Source organism: Triturus cristatus, chromosome 5_1, assembly GCF_964204655.1.
Source record: "Triturus cristatus chromosome 5_1, aTriCri1.1, whole genome shotgun sequence".
NCBI lineage: Eukaryota > Metazoa > Chordata > Amphibia > Caudata > Salamandridae > Triturus > Triturus cristatus.
In genome coordinates, this window is record NC_140587.1 from 104,048,173 (window position 1) to 104,069,896 (window position 21,724).

General features: G+C 45.6%; 1 protein-coding gene across 1 annotated transcript in view; it reads right to left on the bottom strand.

Annotated features, from left to right (window-relative positions):
- WDR97 (WD repeat domain 97) overlaps positions 1-11,098 on the bottom strand; it is a 619,749-nt gene extending 608,651 nt beyond the window's left edge. Inside the window, exon 1 of the mRNA XM_085604522.1 lies at positions 11,062-11,098. The gene's annotated coding sequence lies outside the window, so the exon portion shown is untranslated. The remainder of the gene's footprint in view (positions 1-11,061) is intronic.
- Positions 11,099-21,724: the final 10,626 nt, after the last annotated feature.

Sequence of the window (21,724 nt, forward strand, 5' to 3'; positions counted from 1 at the left end):
GGCAAGGTTTTTGTAAAACCATATTGGTTTGGGACCTGCCAGGCCCTCGCCATTATGACAAAAATTGGCAAAAGCAAAAATTGTTTTTGGTCTCAAAAAGCACACACTGCCACAGTTACTGGCACTGAACAAAACTACTTTCTGTGCCGATATGCTCCTTGTGAAAGAGCAAAAGGCTGTCACTCACAGTAGAGCCAGCCGATCCAGAAATGGAGAGACAGAATTTTAATAAACGCAAAAGGTCATGGTCAACGCCAGACCAAATTAGGGGCAAATTATTAAAGAAAGTCTCAAAGGTGCACCCATTGTATATGTCTTTGCATTAAGTGCAGCTGTACGGGTTTAGTGATTTCCCAAGAATTTAAAGAAGTAAGCAAGAAATAGTACTCCTGGAAAATATTTGTGAACTGCATTTTAGCATGAGCAAATAAGCAGGTGTAGATTTGCTCATGCGAAAATATGAGTGTTTGCAAGTTCGCTTTCCTTTCAACCACTTTTATTTTCCCCAACTGGAAAAAGGTTTACGTCTGCCATTGTCAGGAGTAAATTTCCAACATTTCTCAGTACGGGAAAAGATTAGAGGAGAGTTATGGAAAACATTAAAACATGCAAGTAAGTAGGTTTGCACAGACTCAAAAGGGCATTCTAACCCTGGAATTATTGCTTACCACTACCTTCAGGCCCAGTATGTAGATCTGCGGAAATGTGGGAACATAAGTGGATTGCAAGCATTTTAACACTACTATGGTATGAGCCCTGGCATAATCAGAAAGGCTATATCAGAGCGCCTATATAATGTGATTGCTGCCCTAATTTGTCACCGCACTACATGACACCAAAGGGACAAGTGGATTTCGTTACAGGACAAGTAGATTTATGAAGCAACCTGCCCCATGGACAGGTAGATATTTTATTAAATTCTAAACCCCTGCAGCCCGTTATCAGTTCTCGCTTCTAAAGAAAGTGAAGGCATTTCATCCAGGAAGTTACTTCAGAAATGTTGGTCAAGCCCTCTTACTCTTGCCCCTGGGTAGAGGTAACTCCGTGCTATATACCCGCCTAGACTGCACAGCGCCACCCCTTAAGGCTATCCTGAATGCCACAGCTCGCCTTATTGAGGGGTTGAAGTGCTATGAACACATCATCCCCATCCAGATGGAACTGCATTGGCTCCCTTCGCGAGAATACACCACCTTCAAAACCAGTTGCATCATTTACAAAGCCATGAAAACCACACTCCTGCTTATCTTTTAGACGAGCTTACCATTTCTGGTGACTCTCAGCACACGCGCAGATAGGATACCGTCAGGCTGCAGACAAAGAAATGTAAAAAAGAAAAAACAAAGGCAGCAAGTTTTTTCCATCTATACACCCAGGATCTAGAACAACATCCTCGTAGGCATCAGGATGTTCCAACGCTGCTCCAATTCAGGAAAGAGTAAAAGTTTCGCCTTTTTAAAGAACACTACATCACCATGCCTTACCCGTCCGCAACCCTGATGCAACGCAGATTTGATCTCCGTCGTTGAAGCAAATCTGACACGATAAATACAGATTTAAAGACATCTTTATTTATTGCCTGGACTTCGGTGTCCCACCAAAAATCGGCTAGGGACTGAACCACAGTTTGGGAAACACTGGATTAGACCATCGTCTGGGTGTCTACCAAGGACAAGGGGAGGGGTAGCAAAAATTGAATAGACATTACTCAGCCAGCCATTGCATGTGCTCTTTTAAGTTCACCCAGGAGAGGCAGTGGAGCAATCCAGAGCAAGACCATTCTAAAGTCAGGTGTAGTATATGCTTTTGGGTCTACCCCGGTTAGGCAGAGGAGCAACTCAGGTAGAGGCCATTCTAAAGTCAGGCGTAGTATATGCTCTTGGGTCTACCCCGGTTAGGCAGAGGAGCAACTCAGGTAGAGGCCATTCTAAAGTCAGGCGTAGTATATGCTCTTGGGTCTACCCCGGTTAGGCAGAGGAGCAACTCAGGTAGAGGCCATTCTAAAGTCAGGCGTGGTATATGCTCTTGGGTCTACCCCGGTTAGGCAGAGGAGCAACTCAGATAGAGGCCATTCTAAAGTCAGGCGTGGTATATGCTCTTAGGGTCTACCCCGGTTAAACAGAGGAGCAACTCAGGTCGAGGCTATTCTAAAGTAAGCCATAGTATATGCTCTCAGGGTCTACCCAGGTTAGGCAGAGGAGCAACTCAGAACATGACCATTCTAAAGTCAGGCATAGTATATGCTCTGAGGGCATATCTGGGTGCTTAAAACGAAGTTTGGGGTCGGAAGGAAATAGTTGGTAGGAGCCGCTACCTCCAGCACCCAACTCCATTGGTGCAGTCTTGCGTAAATGGACTCCGCAGGAGGTTGAATGGCGTACATCTTATATCAAGTTCATAAATCCAAACAGGTCGTCATTTAACATGTTGGCTGTCTGACTCATTACGTCTCCACACTGCAACGGCATTTACACCGCTATACCTCCATTTGGAGACAGACCTATCACGACCCTGCACTGACAAAGAATGGGTTGCACTGCTAGCGGGTCCAGGACATGTCTGCCGAAATGCCCATTTTTGGCTTATAGAGTTTTACATAGAGCCTATTTGACCTCACCCTAAATGAACCGTTATTTCAATAGAAGGGACGCCGATTGTCCCCACTAACTTCAAATTGACGCTAACTTCCTTCAAATGCCGTGGACATGTCCCTCCTTGCAACACTAGTGGCATGGAAGGTAGGCGCTTTTCTTGTCCTTATGTATAGTGATATGGACGTGAATGTTTGTGTATGAATCTGACTGTATAAAAGGGATGTTTGGATGTATGAGTGGATCTAATTGGTGTCTTTTTTGGAAGTGTCACTGCGTGTCCTAGGTTTCAGACTGTTTTTGCATGTTTTTGATTATGTATATTCTTCCTAAATGTTTTGTATTGTTCAAATGGAATTACTCTATTTATTATAAAAAAAATCATGTTGATATCTATATACATATAAAAATGAAAATTAAAAACTGTTTTGAATAAATTTATTCTTGTTGTGGTGTGTGGGTATACTGTTTTTGATAGTTAAACTTTTTTCCTTGTCATTTAAGGGAACACCCCCTTTTTCATGTTTTTTCCTGGAATTGCACATCACCTATCTACAGGCACAGGGAGACCCACCTTGCTTAAATATGAGCCTTGCATAACAGGCCTTTACCACAGAGACAAAAAACACACGGCCACTTTGCGCTTCTTGGAGCTTGGACTGCGATTAGCTAAGCGCCTCCTTACCAGCAGGTTGACGTTCCACACGCCTCCGACATTAGAGGACGGTCGCATTCCATCGCCACAAGGGCTTGGGCTGAGAGTGTGGCATTACATAGGGAAGACAACTTGCTGCACGAGGAACGGGAACCCTGCACACCATTTGCGATTTGACACATTCACTTCTTATGATGGGCCATATACCTTTACAGTAGCAGGCTCTCAAATTACCAGACACTAACGATGTGGGATTGGTACTGTTTGTAATCATTGTGTTTATCCCTGGTTCTTTATGAAACGTCTGTTTGTTGGTTGGAACATATGTCATCACACTCCAAAGTGTGGTATTGCAGCTGTACAGAACAAGTGTCTTGATGTCACTATCCGGCATTGTAGCTCTGTGAAACCGCACATTCTTAAAAAACAAACGGGTATATTTACAAGGGAATAGTGGAGCAAGGTGTTAAGCACAAAATGCCAATGCCACGCTCCGCCATTCTGAAAATTCAGGGATGCGCCGGCTTTACAAACATACGGTGCACCCCTGCGTTTTCCCTAGCGCCAACGCAGGCACCCTTGCACCATAGTGCAAGGGTGCCTGCGTTGAGGGAATGATTGTTTATGTGCAGGAAGGTGTCCCTTCCTCCACATAAACAATCACAAAATCGGGTTGTGGCTGTGTGTGTGGTCGTGTGTGTGGTTGTGTGTGTGTTTGTGTGGTTGTGTGTGTGGTTGTGTGTGTTTGTGGTTTTGTGTGTGTGGTTGTGTGTGTGTGGTTGTGTGGTTGTGTGTGTGGTTGTGTGTGGTTGTGTGTGTGTTGTGTGTGTGTGGTTGTGTGTGTTGTGTGTGTGGTTGTGTGTGGTTGTGTGTGTGGTTGTGTGTGATTTTGTGTGTGTGTGGTTGTGTGTGTGTGTGTGGTTGTGTGTGTGGTTGTGTGTGTGGTTGTGGGTGTGGTTGTGGGTATGGTTGTGTGTGTAGTTGTGGGTGTGGTTGTGTGTGTGTGGTTGTTTGTGTGGTTGTGTGTGTGGTTGTGTGTAGTTGTGTGTGTGGCTGTGTGTGGTTGTGGGTGTGGTTGGGTGTGGTTGTGTGTATGTGTGTGGTTGTGTGTGTGGTTGTTTGTGTGGTTGTGTGTGTGGTTGTGGTTGTGTTTGTGGTTGTGTGTGTAGTTGTGTGTGGTTGTGTGTATGTGTGGTTGTGTGTGTGTGTGTGTGGTTGTGTGTGTGTGGTTATGTGTGTGTGTGGTTGTGGGTGTGGTTGTGTGTGTGGTTCTGTGTGTAGTTGTGTGTGTGTGTGTGTGTGTGTGGTTGTGTGTGTGTGGTTGTGTGTGTGTGGTTGTGCGTGTGGCTGTGCGTGTGGTTGTGTGTGTGGCTGTGCGTGTGGCTGTGCGTGTGGTTGTGCGTATGGTTGTTTGTGTGGTTGTGTGTGTGTGGTTGTGTGTGTGGTTGTGTGTGTGGTTGTGTGTGTGTGTGTGGTTGTGTGTGTGGTTGTGTGTGTTTGTGTGGTTGTGTGTGTGTGGTTGTGTGTGTGTGGTTATGTGTGTGTGCGATTGTGTGTGTGCGATTGTGTGTGGGTGGTTGTGTGTGGTTGTGCGTGTGGTTGTGCATGTGGTTGTGTGTGTGTGTGGTTGTGTGTGCGTGTGGTTGTGTGTGTGGTTGTTTGTGTGTGGTTGTGTGTGTGTGGTTGTGTGTGTGTGGTTGTGTGTGGTTGTGCGTGTGTGGTTGTGTGTGTGTGTATGGGTGTGTGTGGTTGTGCGTGTGGTTGTGGTTGTGAGTGTGACAGTAATACTAAAAGCATCTCAACATAAAGGAACACAAACATCGAGTTTGTGGAAAGAGAAAGCACGTTGTAAGTCAAACTGGCGCAACAAAACATTAACACAACAACAAAACAAACAAGATCACATAGCGAAGACTGAGTGCTGATAATGGATACACACAGCCCATCATCTTAAGAGTTCGATTGCAGCCAATGTGCACTCAAACCTTCCCCCTCCTTGTGAGTTGCACCCCATATTTCATGAGTTGTACCTGCTGCACCCACCATAGCGCTTTGAGATCTAAAAGCGCTACATAGGTCTAATCGATTAACCAGTGCCCAACATGCTGTGCTTTTAATGAGAATGTGCCAAAAGTTTCCAGCTTCCTCATCATGTCCTCATGAAAGCGCCAACGAAAGGACTCCCTGAATGGTGCAACGGACATGAAGCAGCTGCTGCGATCAGAAATACACACTGTGAACGTTGTCCAGTTTCACAGTAACATTTCCCTAATGTTCTTTAAGTCACAAAACAGTAATTCTAAAAGCATCTCAAAATAAAGAAACACAACATCGAGTTTGTGGAAAGAGAAAGCACATTGTAAGTCAAACGGGCGCAGCAAAGCATTAACACAACAACATGTTCTTTGATGTTTGATGTTCTTTGAACAAGAACATCAAAGGGGCGGCGGGAAAGTGATCGTGGGCGAAAGTGAAAGTGAACGCGGGCGCTTAATGAGCATAACGAGGTTTGCCAGTCTCTGCTCCAAAGCGCGCGCCCGCGCACATGCACTGTAGCTCTAGGCTGGCCATGGTAGCACTTTTTGGGCCCTCACAAAAAGTCTCGCCAGACCAGCGCATGCGCTGGGTCAGGCGGGAAACAGCCTTTACCACGAAGGCTTTTCTACGCGTTACGTTTACAACGGTACACTTACCTCGTAAACGTCTTCACAACGCGTATTGCTTCCACGACCGTCTTTACCACGCAAGCAACGTCATCACGGAACGTCTTCTTCCTCATCCGAAAAAATGCGTCAGTCCTGTTTTTTAGTGTCGGCGAAGACGTAAGAAAAAGGCAAAAAAAAGAAGAAAGGGGGCTTGGGGGGGTCTCCCCCCCCAAAAAAGAACAAGCATTGGCATAGCCAATAGGTCTCGCCTTTGGGACCTTAAGTGCTTAGCCATACAACAGTTGTTGTTGCACCAAGGATATTGTGCTGCATAACTAAATACTTATAAGGTCCCAAAAGCGAGACCTATTGCCTATGCCAATGCTGGTTTTTCTTCTAGGCCGCCAAGCTTAGTTGCATGGTCTGTCAGTGATTGGCCATAACATCCCTCTTGTTCAAGGGGGTAGGCCAGACTTAGCAGGACCAATCAGATTCTCATGCTAGATTTACTCCTCTGCACGGACAATCCACAACTAAACATTCAGTTTGAGGCGGGAAACAAGACTAGGGCCACTCTCAGCGCCTGTTTAAACAAAATGTATCACTGAATGCAAGAAGGCATGCTTGCTGTCAGTGGAGGCACAATAGAGATATTGTATCTAATGGTGGCCAACACTTCTCCACTGACGTTTTCCTGACCGGAGGCCCCACGATAAACAGCTCTTACATACAAGTATGGGCATCAAGAATCTATTTCCCCAAAAGCAACTATGGTTGGAGTTTACGACCATCTGCATGGCCACACGGAAGCCCTCAGCAGCCTAGAAAGATTTCAAGCAGTTACCAATGCATATGGATCTGCCTCAGGTCAGGCTAATTCACTTCAATTCCCTTAAGTATACTCATAAGCACTTTTCTGGCTTTCCAGGGTGTTCTGCTGTTGAATTCTCTGCTCCTTCCATCTAGGTTATTGAAAATCAACTTAGTTTTAGAAGACAGTGACAACTTGGCTATTCGAGACTGCTCAAGGCTAGATACTCTGTTGGAGGATCTTTGCCGCCATACCCCATGTGGTAAAGTGCTCTTTCCGCTGCATACGTTGCAGCTTGTAGGTGAGTAATTACATAACAGGGTGCACCTGTGGGCATATTAGAACAGATTCTTGTTAAAGGGGTCTCCACCTCCTAGTGAAAGGCCTGAGAATGAGAGCTGCAAAGCTCTCAGAGTGTTTACATGATGCAGCATAGGTGTTCCAAGGGAAGGCCTTTGTGTATGATTCACTTAGGTCCACTGTGTGCTTGGAGGAGTGATCCTCTAGAAAGGGGTCAGAATATGTAGAGTTCCTCAGTCTAGGGTAGTTGGGGGCACAAAACACTGCTTGGAAGAGGTGAAGCTAAGCTGAAGATTGTGTGGTGCAAGTTTATATTGTAATCTAGGTATTGTGGACGTGTTGTAGAATGTGGCGTGTGTGTGTTTTGGATGCGAAGGGCACCGGCCGAATGTCAGACTATGGCAGAGTGGATGGTGCTCCTGCAGTAACAGTTCATATGCAAGAGGCTATCAGGGTCCCTTACCTGTGCAAGTGCAATCACAATGACAACACGGTTTCCTTTTGTCCATCAGAGGTAACCACGGAACTGGCAGTACCACTGGTTGCACATGGTCTGTAAGCACATTTTTCCAGAGAGGCGACGTAGAGTGCTGGTAACCAGGACATGCCTTCCAGAGCAGTGTCTTACACATGTACCACCAGTTTAGTGACAAGTCTATGCTGCACGTTAAAAGTCAATATTTGGTGGAACCACTGAACCAGGCCACTCTAGAATGTATTCGATTTTTCAGACAAATCGAAAGTGGTCAAAGTGTCTGATGCTGGCATGGTAGTCATCCAAGGCTATCATTTTGTTTAAAAAGTCATCACTTCAACATCAGTGGAATTCTGTGAGCGGATGCATCTTGTCAGAGCTTGTATAGAGGCTGAATTATCGGTTGTCCTACTAGCATTCAAGTAGGATTATGTTCTGGAACTCGTTTCGGATATTGCCACTCCCTTACTCAAATGCATTTGCACCACCTAATTATTTTCACACAGATGAGCATGTACCAATATGCTTCATCCCTACCGTGCTCTGTTGTACGTTTGGCTATGTTTGTACTTTATACATGCCAGTTCACAATCCACACACTTGCCAGCAAGCTCAAATAACTGATGTATCACAGAGGGCAACAAACAAACAGCCTAACACTGTAACAACCACATTTCAGATTTGCCCACACCATGCAGTCTCAAAACCATCACAGTCCAAGGTACCCTAAATATATTAATGTGTGACTTACCATTAAGCCTTGGACATAGTAGGCAAGTCCTCCAGCACGACCTCACACAACTGTACACTATTAATCCAGTTTTGGTCTACCATCCACGAGCAAACCACCCAGAGTACTGCAAGGCCATTACCAAGCACTAAGACATACAGCCAATTGACATATTATTGGCTGTATATTCCCATGAGAAATCCAGACGCCCGAAAATTCAATGAAGATGGCGGGTTTTGGGGGATAGGTCTTCATAAAAGCTGAGGATTTGTGCCAGCATCACATAACTTAATGTTTGGAGATTTCCTGGTTAGCTTTAGGCAGGGCAAGGAAAAAGACGCACCTTATAAATATTGTTTAAATTCACGGTGTTACAAATTTAAAAGAAAGTGACAAAAAATTGGGAGATTGAAGGATACAACTGCGGTGACAAAAAGAGGAACCATATGAAGAAAGAAAAGTAGAGAAGTGTGCCTGATCAACGAAGAAAATGAAAACACGATTAAAAGAAACCGATACTGGTAAAAGGAAAAAGAAACCTAGGGAAAGTAGAAAGACGAAGAGTGAGGAAAGGAAGAGTAAGAAGGGAAAGATGAGGGACGAGAGAAAGAAAATAAAGAGAAGAAACAACGAAACATGAAAGATAGATAAAGAAACGAGACAGCAGTGAGAGAGGAAAGAGAAAGATGTGGCTGGACGAGAAAGGTTAGTAGGAAAACACAAAGAGACAGAAAACAGTCAAGAGAACTGAGGCAGATGAAAGAAGAGAAAAAAAGAGGAAGGAGTAATGAAGGAAAAAGGCAGGGAAAAAAAAAGGGAGAAGGAGGAGAGAAGACGAAAGAAAGAGGGAAATAAATACATGAAGGGAGACAAATGAAAGAGACAGGAAATAAAAGGAAAGAGAAACGGCGAATGCAGTTGCAATGCAGCTTGTAATGATACACTCACAATTCACTAATTCGGAGAAACATTGGGTCACATGAATTCACTTGGCACACTGCAGGCACATAGAAAGCTGTGCTTGCATCTGGGCAGAGCCAGCGCAGCCTGTCATGATACACCCCCACAATGCACTATCTCGGAGAAACCTTTGGTTACATCAATTCACTTGGCCACTGCAGGGGCATGGAAATCTGTGCGTGCGTCTGGGCGGAGCCAGCGCAGCCCTTTATGATACGATGCCATAATCGCCAACTCGGAGACACATTGGGTCACATGAATTCCCTTGCCACACTGCAGGTGCATGGAAAGCTATGCTTGCGTCTGGGCGGAGCCATCGCAGCCCGTCATGATACACCCCCCCAATGCACTAACCCGGAGAAACATTGGCTTCTATAGAAAGCTGTGCTTGCACCTGGGCAGAGCAAGCGCAGCCCGTCATGAAACACACCCACAATGCACTAACTCGGAGAAACATTGCGTCCCATGAATTCACTGGCCACACTGCAGGCGCATAGAATGCGAAGCCCGTCTTGATAGGATTCCATAATGCACTAACTCGTGGAAACATTAGGTCATATGAATTTACTTGGCACATTGCAGGTCCATGGAAAGTTGTGCTTCATCTGGGCGGAGCCAGCGCAGCCCCTCATGATAGGCCCCCACCCTGCAGCACACGAGCTTTCCGTTAGAGCGAAGGAAACATACTGGCAGATGGAAGGATTTGATGTTTTAGCAATGCTGGCTCCCGTATTCCCCGGTTAAAAACGAACGCGCCGCCAGTTACTGTTCCGTCGATATGACGGGAATTATCGGATTTATAGTTATTAGAAAGTGGTGGTGGGGGAGGGGGAGAAGCGGGAGTTGTGTGTGCGCGTGCGTCATCGCGATCGCTCTGAAAGCGAAAGTGATCGCGATGACGCTCACGAGTTTTCAAAGTGCTGCTGGCGGCCGGCTGCGCGCGTGCACGATCGCGTGAACGCAAGCGTTAGGCCAGCTAGCAGCACTTTGAAAATCCCACATACAAAATGTCTCTTCGAGCCTGCGCAAGCGCTGGGGCTCAGCGAGACCTAAAAAGCGGGGTAAAGGAAAAATCGAGGTAAAGGCAATGCGTAGAAAAAACATTTTGTTGTAACGCATGCGTGGTAAAGGCATGCGTTGCAACGGAATGCGTAGTAACGACATATATTCGGTCAGGCGAGACCTAAAAAAGGAATAGAAGTTCGCGTTTCAATGTGCACCCAGGTGGTTTCCAGTATGCCCAGACGGCCTTCACACACCGGAATCAGAGAAACCGGGAGCCATATGAATATACATGTAACGCATTACATTTTATAAATCAGGAAACAGGAAAAAAACGGGGAGGGCTGGGACTTTAGGAAAGACGCGCTGAGTAGATGGAGAAACATCACAATCACAAATAAATAACTCTTCCACTGTTTTTAAAAGTTTTTCAATTCCCCGTGGCCCTGCCCAGAGGGCGGTCTGACGCCAGGTCAACGCCACACATATATGGCTTAAATATTAAAACTACTCATGTTTTGTGGGTTCGTGGGCGCCATATAGCGCTAAGCCCCGGATGCTGCAGTTCATCTTCGGGGGGCCTTTTAAGGGCCCGTTTTGTAGGGAAGAAACTTAGGCGTCTCCTAGCAACCTGCCCCGAAAGGCACACACAGCGTCCCCGTGACTGCCCGGCTCCAATGGGCAGGACTGGGGTCGACCCTCGCAATCCGGACAGGCCCCCGCCGGGACAGACCAGACCCCCCCTCTCGCCCGCCAGCGCCCCTTCTGTGGACAGGCCATACACGTGCAGCTGTGTCCGTTATCAGTGTAGCAACACAAACCCGCCCCCCGTGGACCCGCCCTGCCTATAAAGGGGCTTCCTAGCTCTCGGGGGGTTTGAACCCGGCCTTACCTCGGGCCCCCGCCGCTCTCCTCCTCGGGCTCCTGATGCTGCCGCCGCGGGCCGTCTCTAGGAGACGGGGACGCCGAGCCGAGGGGGCGGGAGAGCGGGCGGGGCCGCGAAGGGCACCCGTGACAGACAGACACGCCCAAGATGTCTAGGAGCTCTTTGGAAAACGGGTCCCACGCTGCCTGCCGTTTCTTGCAATATAATATTTATTTACTTATGCTTTTTTGTATGGCGCATACTTTAACCAAAGGTGTCAGAGCGCTTTACTAGAGAACCGGTTAGATTACATAAGGATAACAGAGTACGCGGATTAGATACAAGATACGAACAGACACATGCATCTAAACACAAACAAAAGTTGTTCTGTCGGGTTTCTGATTACTTCAATTAGCACATTCAAGTGTCACAAAGGTATCTCAAAAATGCCTAGATGTAGAAAAGTATTTTACAAACAATAAGGCACATGACTCAAATGCTGTCTGTTGTGTAAGTTTTATCCAAATAGTAACATTAACATTCTTTACACATATATCAATGGCTGTCAACACAATAAAAAAATAACAAAATGGGTGGTGTAATAGTGGACATGTTAGTCATCGCGCGGTTAGCGCGCGATGCTGATGAATTAAGCGTCATGTTAGTCATCGCGCGGTTAGAGCGATGACGCTTAGGGAATGTTAGAATGTTATTTGTGTTTCTTTGAATGTGGGGCTCATGCATGGAGCGTTCACCTGGTTGTGATTCGAAGACAACAGCTCAGTTGCCGTTCGCTCACTTCCCTAGGAGGACGCTCCGTGTGTCGGGTGGAGTCATTTCCAATAAACTTGAAGATCGATATACACGAAGGTTTCTCCTTTTGTAATCGTTTCAGGTGGTAATCGAGTGACATTGGTGCTCGGTGTTCAGTGATGTGCAATATATACAAGGTGGTGAACATTTTACAAGTGGGTAAAGGACCTGCATGGAGGTCTCTTTGAAGAACCAACCCACCCAAGAGCCACGAGGGACTTGTAGCCCAGATGGCCAGCATGGATTTATGACAAATGGGTCATGTCAGTTGAGGGCTATAGGAAAGTAGATCTTTTTGCCTTGTGTCAGTGTGTTTAGACTGTAGTACACTGGGATCCTGATAACCAGGATGCCAGAGTCTGTGCTCTCTCCTCTAAATTGATCGGTAATAACTTTGTACACCCCACAATTGGCATACTGGTGTATCCCTGTAAGTACTTGGTATATGATACCAAGGTACCCAGGGCATTGGTACACAGAGGTCTCCCATTGGCTGTAACATGTATTGTGCCACCTATGGGAGCCCATGCAAACTGTGTCTGCAGGCCTGCCATCGCAACCTGCGTGCATTAGTGCCAGCACCTTTCACTCCATATATAGGGTTTACCATATATCCGGGTTACTGCACTTAAAACCTATAAGTCACCCCTAAGGTAGGCCCTTCAGTCCAAGGGCAGGGTGCATGGTCCTAAGAGTGATGGTTCCCTGCATGAGCAGAGACACCCCTACAAATCCCAGATTCCATTCTCTGAGTTTGTAAGTGCAGGGAAGCCATCTTAAGAAGAGGCCCTCGGAAGCATCTGACTGATGAGTCCACCTAGATAGCGCTCCTAGACCCACGATAGGTGGTTCACCGCAGAATCTGTCCAATGCCCTTCCTGGGTTATTTAAGGGCTCCCCTGAGGGTGGGGCCCTAGATTCATCTGTAACAAGATTCCTCTGCAAGATTCTACCCAAAGACTCTTCTGCAGCTGGACACTGGACTCTGCTGCTGAACTCTACTAGGGACCAAGACAAGTCTGCTTCGGGTAGGAGGGCTCCTACTGCAACTTTGTCCCAGTTCTGCATAGACTCTGCAACTTCTGTGGCAGTGCATCCTCCAGGGTCACAAGGAACATCAGGAACAGCAAGAAGGAATCTCCCTTGAAGTGAAGGAGTCACTCCCCTGTAGCTGCAGACACCTCAACGACGACGACTGGCCTGTGGATCCTGCTGTCTCACGGACTCTCCAAGGCTCTTCAACACAGGTAGTGGTTTGGTGACTCTCCCTAGGCCTGACTGGACTTCTGTGCAATTTGGAAAACTGCAATCCCTTGTTAGCTCTCCAGTCCGGTGGTCTTTGAGCTCCAAGATGCCCATCCTCAAGCATCAGTCAGCATCCAAAGGGGAGTCCTCACTGCATCTCCTGTGATGTGGGCCTCCATCTTCGCTGCGCTGCTGAGGCCTCCCTTTGACTCCCAGTGCCTGCTACCACAGGGTCCCTACAGGGTCTCCATTGGTTCCTGCTGACGCTCCTGCTTGCTGAGGGCAGTCCCCAACTTACCTGTAGTGAGTGAGGTTCCTGGACCTTGCTGGTCCCTCCTTTCTGCATTTCATTCTGCAACACATCTGTTGCATTTGCAGAGGCTTGTTGGTGGTCCTGCTGGCCACTGACCCTCTTGCTCCTTTTCGACTGGCGTGGAACAGTTCGTGGACAGCTCCTGAGATCCCACAACATCGCCTGGGATCCACAGCTGCATCTTCTAGTACTCTGTTCTGCAGTGAAGTACTCCAGAGAAGGGTGGGCATTGTGCTCCTGCTGGACGACTCCTGGTGGTTTGGACTCTGGGTGGTGTGGACTCTGTCTCCTTCCTCCCCAGGTGCTCCTCATCCAGAATCCATGCCTGGGTTCCACCGGCCTAGTCCATGGGTTACTGCAGCAGCTGGACATCCGAAGTTCCCCACTGACATCAACGGGCGGTTCTGACACCAATTCACACCTATGCACCGGGCTCCCTGGTGTAGGTATCCGGCTTTTCTGGGCATACACAGGTGGGGTGGCTCTCCAATCTCGCTTGTCCCAACAGGTTTCCTTGGGGTCTTCTGGGAAGGGTTTTGAATCCTAAAAATCCTAACAGCGAACTCCCCATGTTATCCCATGGACACTGAGCCAGGGCTGCACGTCTGCACTAGGGCGCCTAGTGGATCTTAGTAACTTACCTTTGATGGTTCTGTGCTTCCCTTGTCTTACTGATCCTTGGGTGGTAGTCTTGGTTAGGTGCCTGTTTCGCATTCCATTTTTTTAGTATATGGTATCCCCCCGCCCCCCCAGGGGCTCATGCGATTTATGTGTTTACTTACCTGTTTTTATTGTACATGTGTTGTGTACTGATAACTTCACGTAGGAGATATACCAAGTAGGTTAGTGTTTGGTGTTGTAATAAAGAATACTTTATTTTGTAAACACTGGCGTGGTTCTTGTCTGTGTGTGACCCTCATTGACTGACTATTGTGGTAATTGCAACTGCTTTACACCCTCCTGGTTAAGCCTTAGTTGCTCTTCACTGCTTACCCTTGAGAGCTTTTGGTTATCAGGAACAACTTACACTATCACTAAGGGTTGTCTGGACTCACTACAGGGTGTATAACCAATTGGTGTACACCATATTCCGAGCCAGCATCCTACAAGGGCCTCTGGATGGAATTCAAAGTCTGTGAGTGTAGTGAGCCTATATCGTCCTTGACATGTCCTGTACCACCTCTGACTTTGCAGAAGCCAATACCTACCCATTACTAGCCTAAGAGACTCATTGATATTTCTTCCTCTATTCTACGTCTCAGGGTAGGGGGGGGGGGGGAGTCCCATTGGCTACTGCCAGTCACCCTGCTCCCAGATTTTAACCACCTTCCTAGTTCTTGCAAAATCACCATCTAAATGCATGGTTGGACTACAACTTTAAAGTATAGCCAGCCCCACATGGTGAATGTAAAAATAAGGATACATAGGTTGTGGCGATAGCCAAGCACACTATATGGGTTTAAGGATTTCACTACACCAGAGAACATATAAGCATGTCTGGAAATGCACAAAACGCTCTTCCTGTATTCCAGGGTGGAATCCCACGTCCTGTGTTCAAGTACTAGAATAATTTGTATTTCAGAAAGAATTTCCTTTCTTTTGGTAATGTTCTTTCTGGTCGATATTGTCAATCTGGAAATTCCTCACCTCCTGTATCTCCTGCAAACACATGGCTGGATAAGCAAAAGTTGAAATAGCTTCCCTTTATCAGTAGGTGGCACTGCAGATCCAATTCCACTACAGTGCCTCCTCTGAATGTGATGTGACAGAATGCTATATGGCAGCACCTACTGCTCAGAGGTCAGTTCTCATTCTTTTTTTCCACATCCTTAGAGGCAGAGACAAGACTGATGAAATCGATAAAGGCAGTGCCAAAAGCTAACCTGACACCTTGTAATCAATGTTACAAGCCTATTTCTCAGAGATGGGAGGCAGTAAGGTCAGGGAGGAAACCTAAGATAGAAAGGGTATCCACCAGAATGATCATTACCAAAGGTAAGTAACTTGTGACCTCTGAGTGAAAGCAGTACATCTTGCTGGAGGTTTGGGCAGAAGTTCATGTCGCAGCCCGAACTATGTCCAGGACAGAAACACCCCTATACAGCACTGAAGTAGTGGCCTTCGCCCCGGTGGAATGAGTACTGAAACCCTCAAAGACACTTCTGGTTTTTGGCAAAGGCTTATCAGATTATGAGTTGACTTTCCTGTTTTCAGTTTCTATTTTTGGTAAATTCTGGTGGTGTTTTTTCAGTGTTTTTCAGTGATTTCAATACCTTAAAAACAGTGATTATCAGTGGTTTCACATTTTCGTGCCATTAAAAACAACAGAAACAGTGTTTTCTGGTGTTTATGGAATATTTCACTTTTATTATAACTTGCTTTCGGGACTGATAGTGCATGTGTATAGACAGTGTGCATGCAGGGTATATGAGGTCCAAACACATTTTTACAAATCAAACTTAGTGTGGTACACCATACATACTCCTTTAGTGATTGTTTGGTCATGCACGCTCTTTCTTTTCCATGTAAACGTTTATCTGTGGAAAGGCCATCTCAACATTGGCACTTGAGACGGGCAACGCCAAAACAGCCAGTACACAATTTGCCGCCACTGACATAGCTTTTGGGGCCAATACGGGTGCACCTGAAGATTGTGATTCTCTGGGACAGGTTCTGCAGCTTATGTATTGAACTAGGCGCATATGACCTCAGTTATTGAAGCGGTCAAAAATGAAGCAGTACTTTTCAAGGTCTGGAGAAAAATCCCCTTTACAGAAGGGATCTAGAACTTGTGCCGAGTACCTCGGTGTGTAGTGAAGATTGCTATCTATATACGTACAGTGCTAAGTTGGCATAACCGCGTTAGATGTTGGAGAGCCATCTTGCCGCTTTTGCACACGACACTGTAGTCACATGTTATTAATTGAGAAATGCTTGCTCGACTTTGCTTCACATGAGAACTGTCTGTTGTTCACATCCCTAACAGTGAGCAGCGACCTTGGTCTGAACATTGTGTAAAGAAACAGTCTGGGTCGCTAGACGGTGCATGTTGTTGGGATCAGGTTGATCGGCCCACTATTTAGCCATAACACGCACGCAGCTGCAAATACCTGAAACTCGGGTGCTTTTAATATTGCAGTGTTGCATGTTTTTCATGACATTCGGAAGAAGAGCTTTCACAGGAGCAGAGTCTAGCTGATCCTGTGATGTGATTTCACTGAGCTTATCTTTACGGTATGGGGCTCCCCATTCAAGCCTAGAGACCTTTTATTAGTCTAATAATAATAATATTAGTTTACTAGCGAAAGGAAGGTGGCTGATATCCACTGTCATTTTAGTATGATTACTCCTTTCATTTTCTATGGTATTGTAACTATGCTGATGGTTTTGATCTTAATCATTTGTCTGCTTATGTTAGCCAAAGTACTGCATCTTAGGACACGAGGTTTATAAAATAAACTCTTTAAACTTTACCGTGTCTCTGTTTATTCTGTTGTGGACTGATATGAGAATAATTACGAACAGGTATTTCTGATCCCCACCATTCCTGAGAATACCCTAAGTCGCTTGTTCTGGGTTGTCTATACATTGGGACCGCCGAGATAAACCTCGGATAACGCATGGGACACTGATGCTGGTCGGATAAGGGGTTCTGAGGTGAGTTTTTGGTACACCACAATTCACTGAGGTCCTGGTTTCCTGTGCATAGTTCTGTGCATAAGCAGAATCCCTGCAACAGGTGAGGCTTCATTGACTTCAAATGCCATGGTTGGTGAAGGGACATTTCTATGCATCATTGAAAGTCATTTCTCATGCACTGCAAAATAAAATTTCCTAAATTGCTCGTCAACATCTCTTTGCTTACTAAGTGGCAAGAATTCTAACACAGAACTTGTTGCAGTGCTAAAGTCCTTAAAATTGTCGCCCTGCCTGCTCTCAAGGAGATGTTTCAGATCTACACCAATTAAACTGAACACTTGGTAGACAAGGGTGTTTTCCAACTCTAGTTTTTTGATTATGTCCACTACAATAGTAATGTTTTCCTGTCAAAATATAAGAATGCAGTAGAGTGTACTTTTTTCACATCACTATCAATGTGAAACTGAAGATCCTCACATTTCTTGCCGTTGGCATCATTACTAAGCAAATATTCTGTAAACGGTCGCCACATGGATAATATAGCATTCACGGCCTCTAGGGCTGAGAACCCCCGTCTAAATGACACAGTTGGGATGACTCTTTCTTTGATGCCACACATAGCACAAAATATTTGCGTTTTAGTTTACAAGCATAACAAAACTGCACCAGAATGGACTCCAAAGTCAATAGGATTCTTCATTAACTCTGAAGATTGTAAAGATGCTGTCAGCATACCATCTAGCAAGTGGCAAGGAACTCTTACAGGGAAGCACTTGAGCTTGGGTAATGATTTTGACAGCTCATCACACAACTTTTTCATATACAGAGCTGAATAACTGCGAATACAAACAATATCACTCCAATCTTTGTTGAGTTTAGTAAGAACATTCCAAGAGACACTTTTACATGTTTTTCAAACGTCTGGTGTTATGTTTTCACCACTATCCCAGATGCTTGGTGACAGCACTCTTTCCACATATACTTGCCACTACACCTTGCATTGAATGTTTAAAGCCTGGGGTGTTTAGCAATTCACCTACTATCAACACTGACGCGCTAGAAAGGGGGGCTGATGTATCAGAGGGTTTCACCCATTCTCTGTCTGTGGTAAAAGTGATGGTACATATTGGGAAACATTCTTATGAATCCAGCCATTTTACCTATCAGTGAAAGAATCAATTATAGCCAGAATATCAAATATGATTTTGATATTTCCTGATTCACTACAGTTTATAAAATATTTAAATAAGACCTAAAACATGATTCAAAACCAGGCATCTTTAGACTAAAGACCACAAAACTGAAAAAAGCAAAAGGAAGAAGAAACAGTATTTTAGATATCCCTAAACAACACTCAATCAGAATAATGTTAGCCCAGTCTTTCTTACTATTGCCTTGTATAACCAAGTTACATTGTATTGGTCCCTTTAGGAAGAAGTAAGAATGACTCTTTCACTCACCTTTTCCTATCTTTGAATGGTATTTAGTTTTTGGTTGTGAAGGTGTTTTTTCAGTGTTTACATGTTTTCACTGGTGAGGGCTATTTTCGTTTTGGTGGGGCTTTATCAGTTATTATACGTTTAAACCTAAAACAGGATAGCCTAATTATGATGTAAGGAGCGATCTAGCAGGAAATGTTCTATTTCTCGATCTCCTTACTCTTCTTGAAATCAGTGTAGCCAATAGAGGAATGACCATCCTGGCAATGCAGTCAAGTGTTAGCAATGTAAAACAGAGTCCTATGGGGTCCAGGCATATAGGCTCCCTTCCTCTTTGGCATGAAGTGAAAATTGATCTTATGATGGCAATGCGACATCTTGACTATCGTAAATAAGGAGAACATATTTGTAAGCTAGAAGCCAGTGCTCGGAGTACCACCTTGCTAGAAAAGAAATAAGTGAAGGTGGGAACACTGACAAAGTCTGTCGATCATGAACATATCGAGCAGACATGATGAGGATCGGAAACATATTTAAAAGGGAAACAGTATCAAGGGAGAACAGGGCCTGTGCACAAGCAGTACGTCCATCTGAAAAGTGAGCACCAGATTCAGGTCCCTCTGAAGAATGACCTTCAGTGAGGGATAGAGGAAGTGAGCCATCCCTTTGATGTGATCAAGGATGGCTGATCTGGCAAACAAAGAAAAGTTATTACAGTGGACAACTGCCCTTTTACCATGCCCAGAGAAAATACTCACTGGGCCAACGATAGCATGTAGCCTAACACCTCAGCGGCTGGTGACATTTGTAAGTGGTGGGGCGTAAAATGATTTTCATACTGCACCATAGCGAGCGAGTGAGCCTGAACAACCTAACAGGGTTTGGGGGGGTAGTCATCCCGAAAAAAAAATTGAAAAAAGAGTGGACAAATGATGCATTTTCAAGCAAATTTGAGAAAGCATGAAGGTTAATAAAGTACTTGTGAAAGTGCAGTTATTACATTAATAAAGAGATGTCATATAACATAGGTAGCTGCTTATTCAGTATAACTAGGAATGTAAACCTGAAAATGTGCCAGTAGCAAAAACACATAAAAATATGAAATACTTGAGATGAACTGCTTCTAAAACTGAACTATCCTGTTCCTCCGAACAGGAGTGTGACATGTTAATTACTGACGATGCAATTCAGATGGACATTCTGCTTTAAAGAAATGAATATGCTTCCCAATGGTTTTCTGTTAGAATGCATCGACTTTAGACACGCCGAGCTGGTTATCATATTTACAGCTTAAACATTACATTTATGAGAATCACCATCCTCAAGCATTAAACTCGGAAATCAGTGCTGGGAATAAAAATGAAGTCCCCTTCAAAACATAATGCAAATATAATCTAAAAACGTATCTCAATAATTATAAAAGCAAATGTACTGCGAGTGCGTTTACCTTTTTAACACGTGTGTCTGTGTGCATTAGCTGCCTCTAACTTAAATCCTTCCGGTCCACTGCCATTTTCTCTATTTAACATAGCAGTACCCACAAAAAAAACTGGGTTTTTTTAAGGGTCCATGCTGTTCTCTATACTCGGTGCAATGTCTGCTGGATGTTAAAGTAGACTGCGTGGTGGAAGGGAGGGGATGTACGTCTGATCTCTCTGTACCTTCAGAATCTACCCTTGATCTCAGCAAACAGAGCAGAGCACAATGTTATTTATGCATTCATTTATCTTTTCATCAAGGGTGGCTTATGTGGTCTTTACTGACTTAACGCACCCGTTCTGGCCCAAGTCCTGATGCCTAAAAATGAAGATCTTGCCAAATAATAAAGTGACAGGTTAATTTATTTACAGCCTGGAATGGTGTGAACAGTGAAAGCACTCCTTTTCCAATCGGTGCCACGGCATGCGCCGGGCGAGGCCGGGGCTCAGGCGGGACACGAGGGGCTACTGTCTGACATGGCTCTGTTTGAGTGATGGGCACTATGGTCGAGCCTACGTGCACCATGACATCCACTAGCCAAATCACTTCTGGTCGCGGCAGCGCCATGTACTTCCCTGCCCACTCCCACTTTCAAATGTGTGCCAGCATGTAGCAATTTGCACCGGCCCAGATTCGCTTCCCCTTCGACCCCTATTGATCAAGCAAAACTACAGTGCGGAGGCAGCTCTCTGCAGATTAGCAGAAGGCCTCGGATACACCAATTCCGAAACCGGAGGAACACGGTGGGATGCTGCTCAGTTGTATCAATATCAGAGGAAGGGATTTGATGATAAAGGCAAAAAGTGAGATTAAGGTTGTCCCAGGCCAGGCTGCTAACAAGCCCCCCCCCCGGTGCAGGCCTTGGCGGCTGCTTGCGCAATCTGGGCCAGGAAAGCGCAGAGAAAATCAACAACAAACCTACAAGGTTTAAGGTTAACGGTTACATTAATGAAACACATCATATCATAGGCCAAACGTGCAATGACGCATTTACGGACGCATTTACGGATTCTTACTTTTTCAATATCTATCTGATAATCTGACTGATTCTCAGTCTCAACGATGATCAGGGGATCTTTCTTGAACCATCCAAGGCTGAGAGCGAGGTGTGATCGATCCGAAGTACACCTCGAGCAGACGAGCCACTAGCAGTAGGCACTAACACAAGGTGTTGTGTGGCGCAGACGCAATGGAGGTCTGCTGCGACAACATCACGTCACCAAGAACGAAATGGCCAATCACTGTCTGCATGGCTTCACATAAGCCACAGTGATTGGCCATACACATCACTGAGTGCAGCAGTGCTGTACCACCCACGCGCAGCACCCAATGATATTTATGCCAGCTCAGACTAGCCTCAGACTGCGCAGTGTCTCACTCTCAGCCAATCCAGACGCTGCATTAGCAGTGCCAGGATTGGCTAGAGATGAGATACTCCCCGCCCATTAGGAGACCGGGGGCTGCTGCATGAAGCAACCCTTGCTCTCCTAAGGGGAAGGCTAGTGCGCATGCTCGGGCTGGTCACAAAAATGACCAACCCAAAGCCGAACATGCGCACTATTGCTGCTGCGCTCGCAATAACAGTAGTCTGTCAGTCACCAAGTGGGCATGGCCCGGTGCCGGAATTAGCATCAGTGAGCCGCAAGTTATTATTTATTATAGAACTAGAAGTAGAACGATGAATGGGCCCTGGGGCCATGTGGCATTACTGGGGCAATGCCCCAGCGCCCCAATTAACCCACTGCCACTGATACACCTCATA